Raw genomic sequence first — 7292 nt, 5'->3', positions numbered from 1 at the left:
TGCCTCCGGAGGGGGAGGCTTCTGGCAGAGGGCGGCGACTTAGAGGCAGTGCAAGCGGCAGCGGCAGAGGCGGCGGCGGCAGCAGCAGCAGCAGCGGCAGCAGCAGCAGCAGCAGCAGCAGCAGCGGCGTCTCCGTGCTGAGGAGCTTCTGAGGCTCTGCAGTGAAGATCTTTGTCCCTTTAATGCTCCAGCGGTAACGCGAGAAGGTTGCAGCTCTTCTCTGAGATGCAGGAGCAGGAGGCTGGGATGAGCGGGAGAGCTCTGTGGGGCCCCGACTTGCTAAGCAGTCTGCCCCTCTTCAGGAGAGGGGTGGGACCTTCCTACTCGAGTGGCCTGAATGTCAACTCGAAGCAGGTACTCACCAGCTCGGGCCAGTGCCTTGCTCTCCCCAGTACTGAATGAGAATGAAGCACCTACGCTACAGGCCACTCTGAAGTCATGAGCAGAACCTGGGTGGACCTGAGACAGGGTGACGCTCATGGCTTCTGTCCCAGACTGCGCTGAACCTGAACCTCTAAGCGAGCAGCATTCACTTTTCTTTAATTCTGTTCCTTTTTGTTTTAAAGAAAAGCAAGTGAGATGAGCCAGCTCATGTGTGTGGTTGTCAAAATGGACCAAGAAAATGTATAACACACACAAGCAGAGTGCCAAAAATGGGTAAATATTTAATAAAAAGGACTGACTGTTGCACTATTGGCAAGCTACCTTCCGCCTTGGAGGAAGTTGCTGAAAGTGAAGGTGCCTTGAAAATTCTGCTTGCGGGCCTGGGGATATGGCTCAGCTGCATAAGCGCCTGCTTGGCAAGCACAAAGTCTTGAGTTCGATCCCTAGTACCACAAAAAAAGAAAGGAAGAAAAGAAAATGCCAGGTGGCTTTTGGGTAAACGTCAGTGACACTACTTTTTGCTTTAGGTGCAGAGTCTAAAAATGAGAATTCAGAAAACTGCGGGCCTTCCAAAGGGCTACGTGCGGAGCAGTGAGACCGCCTCCTCTGAGTCGCCCCCCACGGCCACTCTCAGGGAGGCGAGAGTGCTGAGTCAAGGGGCTGCAGCGAGGCCTTTGCTGAGCTCCTCCAGAGCTCCAGCTCAGGCTGGGCATGCCAAGCCTAGGCCTTGCAAGACATCCTAATTATTTTCAACTTTTTTTCTTTATCTCAAGGGAGAAGAAAACTTCCTGGAAAGAAGGAAAATTGGACTTTGCCCAGCTGCCAGAAGGTAAGAGCAAGGGACAGACATGAGACACAGGTGGTGAGCTTGGGGTGTCGCCTGCTTAACCTCGAGGACGAGAGCCTGTGTTGACGACGGAGCCTCAGGCACAGCGCCAGATGCCTCCCAGCTCCTGCGAAGATCCTCGCAGCAAGGTGCACTCCTGCCAGGCTCACGCGAGATGCGCCTCCCCAGTCCTGTCTTGTTCGATCTCTCCTGCCACATACATTTTGCTGGCTGATCATTGTAGTGACACTCCCACGAGCTGGTCTGTTGTTCGTTCAGAAACCTTTGCACAGGGCCAGTGAGATAGCTCAGCAGACTAAGCACCTGCTTGGCAAGCACAGGGAACAGGTTTTGATCCCTGGCACCACGTGCGGCGCCGACCCCACCCCGGGCATCCTGAGTTGGCCATTGAGTCCGGCGTGGTGGCGCACACTTGTAATCCCAGTGCTGGGAGGCTGAAAGCATGAGCTGCTTAGTGAGACCCTGGAATAAATACATTAAAAATAAGAAAAAGAGCTTTGCACAGTAATTCCCGTGCCCCACGGTTTATTACAAAGTTGATGACACCAGAGATCACTTGTTTCAGAGGCAGCCTGAGCAGGTCTGGGTTCCCGATCCACCCGAATTCTCTCCTACAGAAGACACCCTGGACATTCTGTCAGTCACAAGAACTCTGACAAGAAGGACGATGACCACCAGCCTGGCTAGCCAGGTAGTTGAGACCCTTGCTGTAGAGATGACTAGAAATAAAGTCCCAATTGTCGCACCGGCCTGGGCGCAGGCCCTCCCTCAGAGCAGGCTGATGGCTTCGAGGTCCAAGGAATGTGCTTCTTTTCCTAAAGCCTGGCTCCTCACGCGCCCTTCAGCCTTGGCCAGCTGCAGAGCAGTCAACTTCACTCCTGCGAAGCTTCCTCCTCCTTAACATTAGTAGGCTGCAGCCTCTTGCCAGGTAATGCACGGACAACAACAATCAGCATATAGATTGAGCTGCTAGTATAAGAAGAACAAAATGAATGAAGGAGCCGAGAATGTTATAGAGCTGAGTTGGCCTCTTCTGGGGAGAAGATAGCTTCTCAGGGGAGGGGCTGATCAGCTGTCTCTATTAGTTAGCGAAGGAGATGGAAAGAGTTTTAACAGGCTGTGGTATTACAAGGTCCCCTCCTGCAGCCCCTCAGACACATGCAGGAGCAGACGGGGAAGGGACAGAGGGAATAAACTGGGCTGAGGATGTGAGTCTGCTTCTCTGTTTTCTCATGAAGCTGAATGACAACACTACACTGAGCCCTGGCCCTGTCCTCGCTGGAGAAATTTCTGCTTATGTCATCTATTGGTGGTGGTGAGTCTTAGTCCTTGAATTATCTGTTCTGGATTTCAGTGACAACTAGATGTTTGTTGAGCATTGTCATTGCAAGGAAGTTGAGGTGCAGTGTCAGCCCCTGGGTGTGGGGGCACAGGGGAGTGGATTAGGGCACAGGACCCCACTGAGGCCGGAGGCCTGAGGGGCAGGTAGCCGCTGAAGCACAGCTTTGGAATGTATATGTGCATTCTAGCCAAGCCTTAGGCCTCTTGAGATGAAATGGCCCATCACAGATCTTGCGCCTTGGTGGACCAGGAATAGAACGAACTCCAGCCTTTGAACTCTCTCACTCTTCCTGTGTTGGTGGAGCCTTCCACATACGTGGAGCGTCCATGCTGTGTGAACAGCATGGTTGTGGTAACGGAACAATAATCCTGCCCAACAACTGCAATCCCAAACCCTTTGCTAGGGTCTAGGAGCCTGCTCATTCCAGGGCCTGCCCCAGTCTGATGTGTGAGGTGAAGCCAGGAACGATGTCTCCACTACCATAGATACTAAGTCTGGGGATGTACCACGTTGCTTCCCGGGTCACATCCGCCATTGCAACAGGCAGAACTCTAAACAAAGTCACAGAATCAAAGCAGTTGTCTTCTCTCCACTTCCCTCTTCTCCCACGTCTCGGGTGGCTCCTGATGACTTATGCTTTCTGGTGACTTAGCATTGTTGCACACTTCGACTTGTCATCTTCCCTCCCACAGCTGATCCAGAGTGTGCGCCCTCCTCCTGTCACCACCTCCACGGGAGCCTCCTCCACTCCACCTGTTGCTGCTTCTGTGTGCTGCACAGCTGGCCTTGTCCCTATCGGAGGTGTGTCCTGCTCCCAAGCTGGAGGAAAACGTGAGAAGGCTCAGGAAGATCAGAAGCCTTGCTGGGCCCTGGAGGCAGGGCTGACGTCTGTCAGCAGACCAACAGATTTCCCTGCATACTTGCTGTGTAGCGGGTGTTCTACCCCATGCTGGAGGTGCCTTGTCACCTGATACTGGGTGTGTGTCCCCAGAAGAACACTCCAGTGGATGGAAGAAGCAGGTAGAAAAATAAGTACTTCGTTGCGCCAAGGTGGATGCGTGGTGGGTCATGTGCCAAAGAGTGTGAAGAACTACAGTGACAGGCAGGTTGACCTAAGCATTAGGAAGTATTCAGAGAATGCGATGCTGGGAGGGGAGGGTTGTGGGGAGGGGTTGCTCTTTGTTGTGTCACCTTGACTGCCCTTGGGATCCCCTTCAGGGATTGATGGAACACGCTTCTGGGTGTGCTTCAATGTGTCACCAAGTTTGATCTTGGGCCCCGTGCCTGGTCTTAGGTTCCTTTCTCTCTGGTGCCAATCCCCCTCTCTGCTTTCATGCAGGGTGGGCTTCTCTTTTCAGTAATCAATCACCCATACCCAGAGTCATGCCAAACCAATCAGTAGAGTAACCTAGTACCACATACCCATGATCCAGTCACCCCGAAGAGCTCCACCTCTGAGTGCACGAGGCTGTGAGGGGACTTCCAGTGGTAAGCCGTAACATTATACCTCAATAATTAAGAAGCATAACCCATTTATACTGTAAACCTTTCAAGGGACAGAGTAGTGACACACAGTAGGTTTTCACCAAATGATTGATTTTGTAACTGTTGATAACTATAATCCTAGCTTCAGGATTCATAACTCTGTAAAAGAATTATAGCCAATTACCCCTGGAATACCAGGGCCCTGAAATCCCAGGCCCATTTCCTCAAGACTTGCATGACATGAGTCATACTGTTTTCTTTGCAAAACCACTTTTCATCCTTAAATGGAAAGATGGAGATGTGAGTAGAAGGCCTGCATCTTTGGTTATCTGATCCTCCTTCTGAGGGTTAGAGAACTGAGGCCTGGGGAGGCATCATCAGCAGCTTGCTTTGGGCCCTGGTGACAGGGCTGGGGATAGAGCAGTCTGACCCAAGACTCATTCTGTCTGCCCCATTGTGGTTCATTTCCATGAGTGAACAATAGGTCCTTAAAATTTGTTTTTAACTCTATTTATTTATTTTTATCTCTGTCACAGATCAGGAGCTCCGGAAGGAAGTGTTCCCTGTGACACAGCAAAAAGGCAGAGCCAGGCACAGAATCCCAGTTCCCTACGGCTACACTGGCGCCGTTGCTCATGCCAGGCAGCCCACCCTCTCTAGCTTCCAGGAAGAGAGGAGGGCTTTTCTTGCCAAGTTCAAATGTGTTGGGAAGAAGACACACACTCTGTGAGCACCACACAGCTCCTCTAGCAAAAGGGCAGCAGTCGGGGATGCCCAGGTGCAGGGTGGCTGGGGCGCCTGTGTTCTCATTGCTTCTCCTTCCCTGGGGGAGGAGTGGTCCCAGCCAGGCCCATGAGGCCGCAGAGGTCCACTCGGCCCCCGGGTACGTGAGTGTATGTGTTGGGGGAGAGATGGGATTAAGAGTGCCTTCCTTCTCCTCCCCAGAGGGAGCCCTGAAAAGCAGTGAAGCTGCCAGGAGCCTCGGAGAGGGCTTCCTCGCCACTCCGCAGCCAGCCCAGGGGCAGGACGCAATGCTGGTGAGCTCATCTCCTTCCCACCAGCTATCTGCTAAGACACCATGGAGCTAAGTAGCAGAGCTGCTGGAGTAACAGTTAGAGGAGAGGGAAATGAGGAGGCATCAGCAGGAGAGAAAAGGTGTTTTTGTTTTTGTTTTAAGCAAGAAAGGCAATGAGACAGTAATCAATAAAACAGACAAGGCAAGATACCTGCTCCGGGTGACATGAGCCAGAGACGTCTTGTGTGTGGCAAACGAGTCTAAGATGACGGCCACACACGGGCAGAGAGGGCAGGGAGGAGCGCAGCCTGCACAGACACAGAGGCCACCGCTTTTTAAGACCTCTGCTGAGCACAGTTGCACGTGATGATGTCACCGCCCTCCGAGGTGAGCAGGTCCTGGCACCTCATGCAGGAAGCTGCAGTGTGTGCTCAAGGGGAAGGGGGATCCGCCCTGGTGCCGGTGCCGCCTGACCGCTGCGGTGCTCCAGCCAGAGTCAGCGCATCCGCAGGGGGATGCAGAAGTGTTTTCCAGACACGAGGCCATACTGAGCAGGGAGTCAGCACAGGAATTTGCACACAGAATAAGACCTTTCCAGGCCGCTAACCTGGGCAAATTAGCATGATCTTGTGTTGCAAAATGCGGAGGAGAGCTGTGGATATAGTCTGAGGTAAGGCACCCATGGCCTTGGCCTCCAGGGCCACAAAGATGGAAAATCAAAGCAACAAACCCAGGGGGCCTGCCCTGTAGCTCAGTTCTTTAAGTGGCTGCTTCAACAAAGCAGTCAGGCTCCGGTTGCTTTGGTTCGATCCCCAACAACACAAGACAGCCAGTCATGCCTTGAAGGCATTCCGGAAAAACAAACAAACAAACAAAAAAAAAAAAAACACTTCTGCCAAAGCAACAAACCCCCACCAAAAGGGAGGTTTCTACTCAAACACCTGACTTAGTAGAAGAGAAGACTGCGGTCTGGACTGTCAAGCCACTTTCTGGGTGTGCTTTCTTCCACCCTTCGCTCATCTTTCCTTCACCCTAGCCCCTCTGTTTAGGACAGCTGGGGCCACCCCTCTTCTTACAAGGACAAGTCAGCTGAATAAGGTGACCCAAGTGACCTCCAGTCCCTTGGGACAGGACGTGGCTCCCAAACCTCAGGAAAGTCATGATTGCAGCCAGCTTTCCTTTCGCTTGCTGCTGTATTTCTTAAACTAGTTCCGTGAAGAGAGCAAACCTAGGGCTGAGGAGATGGCTCAGTGGAATGAGCGCTTCCCTGGCAAGCGCAAGGGCCTGAGTTCAATCCCCGGTTCCTAAAAAAAAAAAGAGAGAGAGAGCGAGAGAGAGAGCAAGAGAGAGCAAACCTGTATTCCACAGATGTCAAACAGGGACATGTGACAGCTCCCTCCCCCACGGCCTTCGTCCCCTCCTCTGGTTTTTTTCTTGTTGTCCTTAAAGAACCAGAACTCCCAAGCTCATAAGCTGTGTGCTTCACTCCCCAAAGTCAAATAAAGGTCAGTCTACCCGAGAACGGAGTCCTTGCTTAATGATAAAAAACAAAACAAAACAAAACAAAACAAAACAAAAGATCCTTAAAGGTTTTCTCTTTCACTTCATGCCAAAGTTCAGTTTGATTGATTAGGCTAGACATAGGGCAGGCTTTTGGCACCTAAGTAAGCTGTGGGAGTGGGGGGTGGAACGCCTGGACACAGGCCGTCACTGGTGGTGCTGGCGGGCGGAGGTGGCGTGAGCAGGCGTCCAGGGGCTCCCTGGGTCTCAGCATATCCACATAGGTGTCCTCAAAAGCATCTGCTGCAGGGCCCAGAAGGCCGAACTGGAAGTGCCTGGGGAGCAGCTGGGTGCGTGGGGTGCGTTTGCACACAGGCCAGAGTGTGCCCAGCTCAGGCTTTCCCGCTGGGCGGCTGTGCCAGGGCCAGCTGGGTGTGGCGGGAGGAGTGGGCGTGTCTGCATTTATTTTATTTTTAATTATTTTTTGAGACTACAATATCTTTATTTTTTTCCCCATAATTTTATTGAGAAACAAATAGCAATGAGACAATTTCAAACCAAATTGGTAGGACAGTTTCAATAATTAACACATTACATACATTCTTCCTAGTGGTTAATTGCTGTACAAGATGCGGACTTGATATCCTATTTACAAACACCATTAGAACAAATCCCTCTATTCATTAAGAGAATGTAACTATATATCTATCCCAACCACT

At 51.8% G+C, this 7292-nt stretch overlaps 1 long non-coding RNA gene across 1 annotated transcript; it reads left to right on the top strand.

The window, feature by feature from the left end:
* Positions 1-1741: 1741 nt before the first annotated feature.
* On the top strand, positions 1742-4651 carry LOC111813317. Its single transcript, XR_002818617.1, has 3 exons — positions 1742-2546; positions 3266-3593; positions 4595-4651. It is a non-coding gene; the product is annotated as an uncharacterized LOC111813317 (long non-coding RNA).
* Positions 4652-7292: the final 2641 nt, after the last annotated feature.

The sequence above is a fragment of the Octodon degus genome, unplaced genomic scaffold (assembly GCF_000260255.1).
Source record: "Octodon degus isolate 3935 unplaced genomic scaffold, OctDeg1.0 scaffold00182, whole genome shotgun sequence".
Classification (NCBI taxonomy): domain Eukaryota; kingdom Metazoa; phylum Chordata; class Mammalia; order Rodentia; family Octodontidae; genus Octodon; species Octodon degus.
The sequence above is the reverse complement of the archived record's forward strand: the minus strand, read 5'-3'. Positions and strand labels throughout refer to the sequence as shown.